Here is a 13,174-nt window from a genome sequence, read left to right as displayed (position 1 = left end):
GACCCAATAGGCGACGAAAGTAGGGTACCGCTGTCCAGTGGCGGTACGGCTGTGCAGGTTCCCGGCGCCCGGGTGCACAGACCCCCACTGCGGAGGCGCCGAGCCCACTATAGCCGGAGGGGGGGGGGCAGAGAGAGATGAGGGGGGGTCGCAGCGCGGGCGGCCCGGCCCCGCTCCCGAGTCCCCTCCGCGTCCCCAGCTCCGGGAACCCGCTCCTGCCGCGCCCCGCCCACTCCGCGGCCCCGTAGCGCGCCTCTCCCCGGGCCCTGCGGGCCGCGCGCGCTCCCCGGCGCTCGACGACCCCCTTCCCGGACCCCGACAGCTGAACCTGCAGCGGACAGCCGGGTCCGACGGCGCCCGCCCGCCCCGCGCAGGCCCGCTCAGCTTCCCCGGCTACTCACCGACGGAGCGAGGGCGCTGCGAGGGCGCGGGTCGGCGGCGGCCGCGGAGCTCCGCAACTCTCTCCGCGACCCGATCCCCCGACTCAGAGCCGACGGAGCCTCGGCGCCTGTGTCTACCAGGCCTCTCTCCTGCCCGAAGCCTAGACAAGCACTTCCGGGGGAACGGGGGAGGGCAGGGTTTTGGCACCGGAACTGCTCCCGGGCTGGAGTTGCCAGGCCTCCCGGGAGGGGCGGAGCCTCTGAACCCGGCGCCCGCCCCCGGACTCCTTGCTAACCCTTGTGGCCCCGCGGCCCCTGGGCGACGGCTGGTACCCCTTATTTTAACTGATATTAGGATTGTTCCCCTCTAGCCACCTAATTCTATGGAGGCTCGGAGAATCCAGCCGAGCCCAGTGCGTTCACCCGGCTGGCCGACTGTCCCGTAGTGTTTTCCCCACTTGCTTCTGTCTCGCTTAAAAACGCAGTTGACATTAATCGAAGGCTTACTGAGTGGTAGATAGTGCATTACGCGCTTCGGCTGCGTTAACTATTTTAATCACCTTCAAACTCCTGGAAATCGGTGCTATTCTCTACGTCTTACAGACAAGGAAACCGGCCAGGTACCAAACTTTACTGCAAATGCTGGCTCTTGGTTTTATTTTAATTTGTGGTATGTGTAGAAATCTCGTCTGCTCCATACAAGACTTTTCAAACTATTCAAAGAGAGGAGCCAAACCCTATTCCCCTATATCGTTCATCCTTTTCACATTCAATAAAAGCCGGGATGAGAGGCTCTGGAACCTCAGTGTCTGGAGCCTGCTGTTATTTTACTTTTCATCTTGACGATTTAGTTAACCTTTTTAATTTGTGTGCGTGTGTTCATCTCTGTATTGTAAAAGTTAACAATACTTTAATGCAAGGTAACCCTTTCACGAACTGACCAGTAACAGGCACTAGAGAAGACCTGGAATTTTGAAGCTCTGACCAAAGGCAGGAGGAGAACCCACAGAATCAGAAGCCAGGCAAGAAAAAAAAAAGGGGGGGGAGGTCTTTAAAAACTTCCTCTGCCACAAAATCAGTAAAACGTCAGGTTTTGGAGGCAGGTTTTCTCTCTGGAGCTAGATCCCACGGAAGGAGAAACAGCAAAAGGGCTCCAGCCTGGCAAGATACCTTGTGTCTGTACTCCCAGCAGTTTAAAGACTGAGGCAGGGAGACTCCTGAGAGTTCCGGCCAGCCTGGGCATTTTACAGTGAGTTCCAAAGCCAGCAAGGACTGTGTAGCAAGACCTTTGGAGAGAGAGACAGAGACAGATAGAGAAAAGAAAAAGCCTCTTAGAATTCAGAGAGAAAGAGAAAAAAAGAAAAGGCCTCTTAGAATTTATAGTGTCAAACAAATACTTCTGGGAAGAGTCTTGAAACAGAAAGACAGAGTAAAAGAAAACTCCTTATTACAAATTTAAGATGCAAACAATCCCATCACTAGTGCTGTATTTAAAGTACCGCCTTGTGTTTTATGTAATTGCAGAACCGTTTGTAAACACTTCCATAATTCCCAAGTTCAAGACGCCCTTCCATGCCTCCTAGTAGAGTGAAGCAAATACCAGACTCCGCACAGTCAAAACTTCGGTTGTCTCCAGCCATACCAACATGCGCACACGTGCGCGTGCACACACACACACACACACACACACACACACACACACACACACCACACACACACGCCGAGGCCTGGAGACCTAATGAAAGGAATACTCAATCACAGACTCTCATCTAACTGGTAAGAGATGTAGCCTGGATTTAAAAGTGAATTTGTATTCTTACGAGCTTCTCACCACCTTGCCAAGCAGTTCTTAAGCTTGGAAGTGCAGCGCAATCACCCGGAGGGCTTGTCGAGCCACTTGCTGGTCCCCATCCCCAACCTTTCACTCACCCGGGATAGTGCTTCTCAAGGTGTGTCCACGGTCTAGCAGCTCAGCCTCACCTGAGAACTTGTTAAAGATGCAAATAACCAGGCCCCGCCCCAGACCTTGTAAAGCTGTAACTCTAGGTTAAGCCCTGACAATCCTTGTTTAGAGTCCTCCCCAGCCAGGGCCTTCCGATAAACTCTTGAGTTAAAGAACTACAGTGTTCTAGAAGCCTAGTGTTCACATATATTCTTTCCTAATTCTAGTCAATCTACAGCGTGGGATTGTTTTTGTTTTGGAGGGCTGAGGGCTGAAGTCTGTCTCTCAGGCCATTGGAAGCAAACGCCACTGAGCCACATTCTCAATAAGAAAAAAAAAAAGTCTGCCTGTTAATTAAATGACATTTTGGAACATTTTAATGAGTTTTAATGGGAGTTCTTTTTGATTTGTACTTAAATTGAACCAGATAATTCTGGGTTGGGGTGGGGGGGAGGGCGTTGGAACAAATCTTACTTGAGGACTGTTCGGTGTTGAGGCTTTTACCTGCATTTTCTAAATTAATCTTCACTGTGCTGTGAGGTTTTATGGCCTTACTTTCACAAATGAGAATAGCTGAGACAGAGGTGAAGTAATTGACTTAAGGCCACATTCTTGTTCTGGGGTCGAAACGGGATTACTCAAAGTTCCCTCTAATTCCAAAGCTCATGCGCTTTCCATTTTGTGGCTGGAGGCTGGCGAGCCGAATTCCAGTGGCTCCACCACCCCAGCTATGCGGCATTGAGTAAGCGATTTCATCTCTATTTTCAATTTCTCCGTCTATAAATAATGTTATCGTAAATCTGCCCTTCCCACACGAGAATGTCAAAATAAATGAGGAAATAAAAGTGCTCTCAGTTCTTTGAAGGAAAACAGTAAAAGGGTTGTAACAAGTTACGGTCTTGTGCGTTTAGACACGGCATCCCGTTTGGGAACTTTTTGCTGGTTCTCCCCTTGATTCACACAGAAGAGTGCCCCACCCCCAAAAGTTGTTTAAATTCATTTGCCAGGGTCTCCTTCCCTAAAGAAGATGACAGAAGATCTTTTTTCTTTGCAGGGTGGGGGAGTGGTTTGGTTTGGCTTTTCTAGACAGGGTTTCTCTCTGTAGCCCTGGCTGTCCTGGAATGCTCTATAGAGCAGGCTGGCCTCGAACTCACAGAGATCCTCCTGCCTCTGTCTCCCCCCTCCCACCCCACCCCCCCCCGTGCTGGGATTAAATGCACCACCACAACCCAGGGACAGAGGATCTTCTCTGTGTGATTTTAAAACTTTACAGAGAGCAGGGCCCAGAAGTTCACATGAGTGCTTGTAATCCCAGTGTTTAGCACGTGGAGGCAGTTACAAGCTGGAAGACAGTCTGAAATATACATTGAGCCCCTGACTAAAACTCAAGGTGCTGGGGTTTAGCTCAATGATAGAACGCTTAACACGCCCAAGGCCCTGGGTTTTATCCCCTGCCACCCTGCCAAATGCGTAATTTAAGGGACAGGAATTTCTTACAAGGTTCACAGATCCCGCTTTGTTACCAAATGCTAGCCCACCCCTCACCCTAAAAGCACTTTTAATCCAAACTATTTTTTTTCTTTCCATTCCAAGCACCCCTCCACCCTCCTGCTTCCCCCACCCACCTCCCCCCCACCCCCGCGAAGGAAGACTTAAAATTCCTGTTATTTTATTATGTAGAAGGATTTAGTTCTTAATCTTTATCTCAGACCAGACTCCAGGCCATCTTTACTGACTTAATAGCCAGGTTGCACAACCGCAGGGGATGCTGTTCACAGAGAATACAGCCTGAATGTTGCTCAAGGGGGTGCCAGTCACACCGACCCCATGCCTCGTGGAGCTGCGCAAGGCGAGGGCCCGGCGCTGCTGAGCAGCTATCCCCAGATCCATTAAGGCAGTTTGTTAAACAAAAGAGCTGCACTTCAGCGGTCACCCTTTGCCAGGCCTGGAGATAATGGGGTTCTTTGTTTATGCTTTGTTTGTTTTAACATAGGCCTGATCCCTTACCACCCAGCCTCAGTCGAAGGCTCCACACTTCTCTGTGGCATTTTTCACTGCCTTCCCGATACCGTCCGTCAAATCTTCCCAAACCTAGGGGCGTTTTAAACGTTTTGGTTTTATTTTTCGATAGGCGTTTATGAAGCAGTTTGGGCTCACTTCTAGTTCTCGTTCCTCTTGCCTCCACCTTCCAAGTGTTGGGGTTACAGACGAGTGTCACTCTGCCTGAGTGGAGTCTTTTAAAGGTGAAGATGATCACACTTTGTCTACCTCAACTTTTCTGCCGTCTCTGGCACAGTGCTTGAAAAAACACTGCTTTGGGTGGGGGCACTATGGACACTGTGCGTGTTGAAGTGTACGTAGAAGGGTTTGAAAATCCGCTCTAGAATGCGTTTGTCCCAAATTTGTGTACCGAATTGTACCGAATTTTGTACCGAAAACAAATAAATAACCTCAAAGTTTGCTCTTTTTTTTTAAGATTTTCTTTTTCTTTTTTAATTTGTTTTCAGACTTACTTTATGTGTATGAATGACTTGCCTGTGCCCAGAGACGTCAGAAGAGGCCAACTGGATCTCCTGAAACTGGATTTATAAATGTGTGTGAGCCTCCATGTATGTAAAGGGAATGAAACCTAAACCCTCTAAGAGCATCCTTTGCTCCTATCCATTGAGCCGTTTCTCCAGCCCCAAGATTTATTTTATTTTTAATTATGTGTGTAGGCGTGTGTCTGCATGTGAGTATATATATACTTGTGAGAGCAACTTCCCGTGGAGGTCAGAGACTTTAGATGCCCTGGAAAGTGGTTTTGTTTTTTTTTTTTTTTTTTAAATTGTAAGCCACCCACCGCTGGCACTAGGACCCCTTGGGGGCCCTGGGAAAGCAGTGCAGTGCATGGTCTTGTTTGTTGTCAGTAACTGGTGGGAGTAGTAGTGGGTTTTATTATTTGTGAGTTTGTTTGTTTTGTTTGTTTTCCTGTGTATGAGTGTTTTGCCTCCATGTATGTCCGTGCACCATGTGCAGGCATACAGAAACCAGAAGAAGTCACAGATGATTGGGAGCTGGCCTGTGAGTGCTGGGAATCAAACCCAGTCCTCTGGAAGAGCAACCAGTGCCCTTAATCACAGGGCTCTCTCCTGCCTTTTGTTTGGTTTTTGAGACAGCATCTCAGTGTGTCTTCCCAGCTGGCCTGGGTGGACTGTAACTGTGTAGACCAGGCTAGTCCCAAACTCACAAAGCTTTGCTATCTCTGCCTCTCAAGTGCTGGAATTACAGACATCCACCACGATGCTCAGCAAAGAACCATACAGGCTCTTAGCCGCTGAACCGTCTCTCCAACTTATCAACTCAAAGCTTTAAAATTGAGGCCAGGGATGTAGCTCAGTTTGTAGAGTGCTTGCCTATACAATTCCTTACCTGTGGGTGTAGAGAGATGGCTCAGGGCTTAGGAGCACTGCCTGTTCTTCCAGAGGAGCTGGGTTCAATTCCCAGCACCCACATAGCAGCTCACATTTGTCTGTAACTCCATCCAGTTCAGGGAGATCTGACACCTTCACCCCAATGTACATAAAATAAATTTAAAGAAATTATTATTAGAGAAAAATCCCTGGGCTTGACTCTTCAGAACCACACTGAAGTTTCTTAAAGAGCATAGGAGTGCTGATGCATGCCTATAATCCCAGAATTTGGGAAGGAGAGACAGAAAGGTCAAGGGTTCAAGACCCTGTCCCCAATTTCTTTTTTCCTGGCAACTCTTGAAGCTTAACATACTCAGGAAAGCATCTGGGACAAGGCACCATTGTCTTTGGTTCAGATGCCTCCTGCCTTCTTCATCAAGGTTAGTGAATTGTTCTCCCTCACAAGTAAAATCTCTGCTCTAGACATTAAGTCTGGGCCACTAGGGTAGAAGAGAACATGGACATTTTAAAGAAACAATGTAGAATCTTATTGTAACTATTTATTTGAATGTATTTTGAAAGAGTTTAAAGGTATTTTCTTGGAGAGCGGTTCCCCAAATGGCAAGTGTAGACAACAAATTATATAGTCTACACTAATGGGTTTTGTTTTGTTGTTTTTAACAAAGTGAGCAGCCCAGGCTGGCCTTGAACTCACTAGGTAGCCAAGGATGACGTGAGCTTATGAGGTGCTGGGGATGGAAGGATGGAAGCCGGGGCTTTACGCATGTTAAATACCGGAACAACTGAGTTACATGACCAGATCACCTACCACCACCAGCTTAAAGGTGTTGTAGGTACTAGCTGTCAACTGTTTGGAAAGAGAAAAGACAATATCAGATACTTAGAAGCAACTCTGAGATTGAGATCGGATCTTTCTGTCCCCTTTGTTCTGAATGGAGAAAGAGCCCAGAAGCAGCTGTTTAAGGTAGACAGCAAGGGACAGAGCTGGGCTTAGAAACAGACAGTCTGTCTCCTGAGACACGGTCCTAACCACTAAACTAGTATTTATGGAGCCTTTCCCATGTGACAGAGCCATGCCCGCCTCCCACCTGGAAGACCTGATTTATGGAAGAATGTGCCTATCTCCTCCAGGCCTTTTAGAGGAATCTGTAACAAAGCCACAAGAACCTTCTCATCTCCCTCCCTCAGCTTCCCACGATGTACTGACGTGGTGATCATCTTCCTTCTGAAGTGTACAAACTGCCAGACATCTGAAGTTTTCTGAAGTCTCATATGATACTTGTGTGAAGTTGGTTTTTCCCGAAAGTTACTGCCGAGTCTTCTGCCCATAGTGAAAGATTTTGTTTTGGTTTTTTTCTCGCGGACGATGGATGCAAGCTAACAAGGTCAGCACTGGAAACCAGTATCTGTAGTCACATTGTGCTGGGGTAGAAAGATGGGAGCTAGTAAGAGTGGATTTGAGCAAAAATGTCACCTTGACACAAATGTAGCAAAGCCTCAAAAATAACCTCAAGGGAATAGGCACCAATTTTTTTTTTATTATATTTTGCATTTTATTTTCAATTAGCTATTAAGAAAAAGTATTAGAACTTACACTGGCCTATAAAAGGGTTAAATTAATTGGCGTCTTGTCCCCAGGACTAAGTTATTTAAATGAGTATAAAGAATGAAGGGTTACATTTCCACCTCTACTCTCTTTTTTTTTATTATTATTATTGTGTTTTTTTTTTAAACCAAAGTGGTGGCCCAGGAGCCAGCAAGATGGCTCAGTGGGAAAGGGTGTTTGCCCGAAAACCTGTGGTTGATAACTGGAACGCACATGGCATGTGATTGTCCTCTGCCAACCTCCCTCCTGCCAAACACACACACACAAAACACACACACTATAAATATTTTTCATTTCATTTTAAAAATTGTTGCCCATCTGACTTGGCCTCAGATTTTCCTCCTGAAAAATGCACATGATAAACGCATCTTTCTGTCATGGAGATGTTTTGAGACATAGCTAATAAAGGATTATAAAGCCCAGGTCTTTGAAGTATAAAGCACTGCATAATTACTAAATGCTATAATAATCATCCTTATAATAATAGTAATTTTCAGTCAACACATCAGCCAGCCCCAGATGCCTTTAGTCACCTCCCAATTAGACAAAAGTGTATATGCCAACTATGAAATACAATCAAAATCTTAAACCACAGACCAGTTCCATTCCCTCCTTCTTCCCCTGCAGAATATGAAGGTTGCATGCCAGAGAGAGAGAGCTTAGCCTCAGTGCCTCAGACCAGCTTGTGCAAAACAAACTTCTCTGGCCTGATCCTTTTATTTTTTAAACCACGGTTATTTATTGGTTTGCTGGAGATATGCATTCGTGCCACGGTGCACGTGGGAGGTCAAAGGGCAACTTGAAAGAGTAAGTGCTCCTCCATACACCACGGGGACCTCAGAGACAGAACTCAGCTTCCTCAGCCTTGGCCGCAAGCACCTTCACCGCTGAGCCGGCTCACTAGCCCGTGGTCTGTTTCTTCACCTACGAAATGTTGACTGATGGTGCCCAACTGTGTTTCTGTGAGAGAGCAACAAAATAACACGGAGAGAATCCATCCAGAAGTATACTAGAAGAGCTTAATGAATGTCAGTAAGGACGGCAACCAGGCCCGATGTGTGACAAAGCTTAAAATGGACAGTAATCTAGCCCATGCTTTTGAATAGAAGAGAAAGTAAAGTCAATCCACGCAACTTGAAGAATGATTGAAGCATTTACCAGTTATAGTCCAAGTACTTGAGTGTTAAATTCAGATTGCACAGGGAACGGTGGGCCACTTTATTTCCATTTATAACGGCTGTTTTTGTAATAAATGACTATGTTTTGGTTGTATATGATAGGGGTGGGTTAAAATGTGAAAGTGCCTCTTTCCCACTAGTGACCCCAACCCCTGGCTCCCTTCTCTCCACAGATGTGACCAAAGCCAATGGATCATTATACTGTTTTCCGGGCCCTTACCTGATCTCTTACGTTCCTACAAACAAAATCCAACATTCAGGCAATGTGTGTACTTACAACATTCGTGCTTAAAACTCTAGAAGAACAGAATCTTCCAAAGATTATTTTAAGAATTTAACATTTTTATGGGTTAGTGCTTTGTTTTAAGCCCAACCTGACCTCAAACTTGTGATCCACCTGCCTCAACTTCCAGCATGCTGGGATTACAAACATGTACCACCAAGCCTATCATGTAATATATAGATATATGTAGTATATAAATATATAGTATACATATATATTGTAATTTAATATAATATAAATAATATAATGTCTATCTAATATATTAAAGTTTTCATTGACTTATTTATATATCTTTATGGAATATAGTGTGATATTACAATGCATGTATACAATATCTAACAATAGGATTGAGGTAATTGATCTATTCCTTATTTTAAACACTTATCGCTTCTTTGTATTAAAAATTTTATAATTCTGTAAATTTTGCATTTGTATTTTGAATTTGTATTTGAACTTTGTATTGAATTTCATAACAGTGTAAATTTTTTTTTTTGAGACAGAGTTTCTCTGTAGCTTTGGAGCCTGTCCTGGAACTAGCTCTTGTAGACCAGGCTGTCCTCAAACTGAACTGACAGAGATCCACCTGCCTCTGCCTCCCGAGTGCTAGGATTAAAGGTGTGTACCACCACCGCCCGGCAACACTGTGAATCTTGAAGTACTGAGTCAATTGTTATGTGAGGAGTGTAGCTCAGAGGTAGAGTACTTACCTACTGTACTCAGAGCCCTAGGTTTGAGTACACACACACACAAGTCAGCCATGGTCAGTCAGTATTATGAACGCTGCCCCTCTGCACCCATTAATGCGTGAGTGGTGTTAAACTCTGTGATATTTACCAAGCGGTGATCTAAATCAGGAACTTGCCCATTTGCCATCTTACCTCCCTGAAAACCATGCCTGTTTAAGACTCCTGTTGGAACGAGTTGCAGTGCAAATGCTTCCTTTCTTGGTAAAGCAAATTTCATTTTCCATCACATTTTCAATGCCGTGTAATAGAATCCTTTTCTAATCTCCACAGAGTATATGAGGGCGAGGAACCCAGAAGCCTAGGAGCTTTCTAAACGGTGACTGTGGAGAGCAGCCAAGGATGTAGAATGGTGCCAAGTTCAGAATCCTCGAGTTGCTCCCTGCAACTGCAGAAACGCGTGTACAAAGTGTACTTCACAGGGGCAGAGCATCTCACCTACAAAGAGAGAGCACAGGCGGATAATAGTGGGGATCAGGGAATAGAGTGTTTCAGGAGATAGCAAGAGAATGTTCTCTGAAGAAAAAGCCAACGACTTTTGGAGAAGGAAGAAAGGAGAATTAAGTCAGAAGTCCTCGCTACACATATTTAAAATGTTTCTCTTATAGTAAATTAATGGCCGAACTTTTATTACTCCTACAGCAAGCTCAATGCACTTAAAAAGATACATACAAATGTGGAAATCCAAAGTTATTCCTAATTTGAAAGATGTTTAATTTGAAATATCCCTGGACCCAAACCACTGCAAATGTTTATTGCATGCTTGTTGTGCACGAGGCACAGGATGTTACAGAGAATACCAAGAACGCCGAGCACCAGAAGAGAATAAAAATGCCAGTTGGGGAGATGAGTTGTGGTCTCATAGAAATGAGCCATAAGGCTGGAGTGCATCTCCTGATGAATGCAGAAGGAGTAGCAGAGTCGTTAATTCGGGGAGACCCTTTTCATCATTCATGCTCTTAAGACCAACTCTGAGATGGAACTTAATATTTTAAAGGATTTGTAAAGGACCCCGGCGTTTTTTAAGTATGGCTGTAAGGAAGTTCAAAGCACAACTAGGAACTCTCCTGCCTCAGACTCCCAAGATCTGGAATTACAGGCACACTTCACCACACCTGGTCTTCGGCGTGATTGCAGTTTTAAAGCGTGATGTTAGTCCTTATGGACTCCTGTAGCAAGACCTCCAAGTCAGGTCGCTCTCGTGTTTCCCCTCAACTTCTTACATCTGAAACACCCAGAACTCCATCCTTTGTTTTCCTCATCTATGTTTCCCTCCGTTAGTGATCTCATCCACTTTCAAAGATGTGCATGTTATCTATAAGGTAATCATGGACAGAGGATTTCGGGGTGGGGGGGATCAAGAATTTAAAATGTTACGTTGAAAATGTCTCCTCTACTCCGATAGTATCCAAAAGGAGAAATTCCCACAGGCTGCTGTAGTGCCCTGAAAACAGGCTAGCAAGAGAAGACTCTTCAAGTTCAGTGTGGGCTACAGCCAAAACAAAAACCTGGAGACAGAGCAGAACGGTGTGGTGCGCTGGAGTCAGAAAGGGAACACCATTCTAGGTGAGGGGATGGGATGGGTGTGGGAGGGTCCCTGATCAAACTCCTTTTGACCTCTCCTTCATGCCATTGTTCCTATGATTAAGACCCCAATGTCATCATTTGATTTAGGTTTCTAATAAACTGACGTAGATATTGGGAGAGGTGACAGAGGAGGACTGTGTAGAAGGATGAACACAATGGTACCCTGAAGCTGAAAGCAACTGTAAGCAATCCTATGTTTCCAATATGCTCTCCATATAAATGCTTCTCCCATTGTTTCTGTGACACCCTCTGCTTTTCACTTAAGTACCCTCTTCACAAGTAAAATTTGCAAAGAGTCCTCTTTCTATATTGGAAGGCCTGGCTACTTTTCTATGATTGCAGTTTACCCTGCATTCTGTGTGAGCATAAACACGTAAAATATTTATACATCCCTCCAATCTATAGAAAAGTCACTTTTGGGACTTGAAAACAGACTAGTCACAGATGGAGAGGATGTGAGAGAAATGCCCTCAGTGTGCTGGCTCAGAACTGCAGTGTCTGCCCAGCACTGTGCCTCCTCTCATAACGGGATGCTCTGCTGAATGAGCCCTTGTATGTCAAGATTCAAAACGTTCTTGTTTGCTCCAGTCGAACAAAGCTCTCACAGACAGTGGGATCTGCAGGGCAACCACCGAGTGTATTAAACCAATGTTCCCTCAACCACACTGTGAATGGTTTATCGTAATGGCAGTTCACACCTTCATGTATAGAGGCTGGTGTGCTGTTTGTGCAGCCGTCCTGCACAGAGCCCCACTGACTTCAAAGGAAGTGACATAGAACAGAACCCCAAGGTGTAAGGAGAAGCAAGCAGTATCTCCTCAGAACTTGGCTAGTTTTTGTTATTTGTTTGTTTTTCAGGCTCTCAGTAGAACTGGCTAGATTTATATACCAAATATCTAAAGACAGGCTCCCGCTTTAACAGTTTATGAGTTGTCAAATATGTGGCTATGTATTGAGAAACTAGACACTGAACTGTTTTTGTTGTTGTTTTGGCTTTTTTTTAATGAAGGCGGGAAAGGGGGTTGTAGTGTAAAGAAACCCACCCCAATTCCGATCCCATGGTTTTCCTGGGGTACAAGCCCCCAAGAGGCTGAAGCAATGTTGGACAAGCTTAGTAGTTCTGTATACCGGAAGCCACCTTGATGCAAACCCTAAGAAAAGGCAAAGAGGAGAGAGAGGAGGAAGAGGAAGAAAAATTGAAAATATAAGTGTATATTAAATCTCTAAACAGTGAGGCCTTTCTAAGCTGAAAGGCCAGGAGAAATCACTGATGATTAATAGACTAACCTACCCAGATCTTAATATTTCTACATAAGCAAAATCAAAATAAGAAAGACTCAAAAGGGAAATAAAAACTTGTGGCAATTTTGGAAGGCATAATAATGATATTTCTAATGTATTAGAAATTTCTGCACATTGGCTAAAAGTAAAGCAAATTAAGTTCCAGATGGATGGAGTTAAAAGTATAACTTTTTTAAACTGTTCAGCAAAAATAAATTAAAAGAGACTGTGCAGCCCATGGATAAGGAAGTGGGATATGCAGGGTAACCACCTTCAGAAAGCCTAAAGTCATATAAAACTATAAAGAAACATATCAACATATTTAACCATATAAAATTTAATTTCAAAAATTAAAAAAAAATACAATTAGAGCTTTAGGTATAGCCCAGTCATACAACATGTGCTTAACATTTTAAATTTTAAGTTCTGGTATGTCAAGAAAGAAAAAAAGAAGAAAATATTTTCAATTAACTTAGAAAATATTTACAACAAACAATTCTTTTAAATTTGCAAAGACTCAGTAAAATTGACTTTTTATTAAAGGAATATTGGTATTTTTTTTTCTTATTTTACATGCATAGGTGTTTTGCCTGCATATATACCTGTGGACTGTGTGCATGCCTGATGCCCACATAGGCCAGAAGAGATCATTGGATTCCCTGGAACAGGAGTTAAAGAGGAGGGTGAGCTGCCATATGGGTTCTGGGAATTGAACCTTGGACATCAGGGAGAACAGGCAATGCCCCTAACTGCTGAGACAT

The 13,174-nt window shown here is 44.5% G+C and overlaps 1 protein-coding gene and 1 long non-coding RNA gene across 2 annotated transcripts in view; one reads left to right on the top strand and one right to left on the bottom strand.

Annotated features, from left to right (window-relative positions):
• Positions 1-550, bottom strand: part of Frs2 (fibroblast growth factor receptor substrate 2) — an 82,625-nt gene extending 82,075 nt beyond the window's left edge. The window contains exon 1 of the mRNA XM_048418932.3: positions 402-550. The gene's annotated coding sequence lies outside the window, so the exon portion shown is untranslated. The remainder of the gene's footprint in view (positions 1-401) is intronic.
• Positions 551-660: 110 nt separating this feature from the next.
• LOC125390108 (uncharacterized) lies at positions 661-9,149 on the top strand. Its single transcript, XR_014999810.2, has 3 exons — positions 661-1,000; positions 1,905-2,156; positions 4,830-9,149. It is a non-coding gene; the product is annotated as an uncharacterized LOC125390108 (long non-coding RNA).
• The last annotated feature ends 4,025 nt before the right edge of the window (positions 9,150-13,174 follow it).

This window comes from Myodes glareolus, chromosome 26 (assembly GCF_982192425.1).
Source record: "Myodes glareolus chromosome 26, mMyoGla1.1, whole genome shotgun sequence".
Taxonomy (NCBI): Eukaryota; Metazoa; Chordata; class Mammalia; order Rodentia; family Cricetidae; genus Myodes; species Myodes glareolus.
Note: the sequence above shows the minus strand (reverse complement) of the source record. Positions and strands in the feature narration are given on the sequence as shown.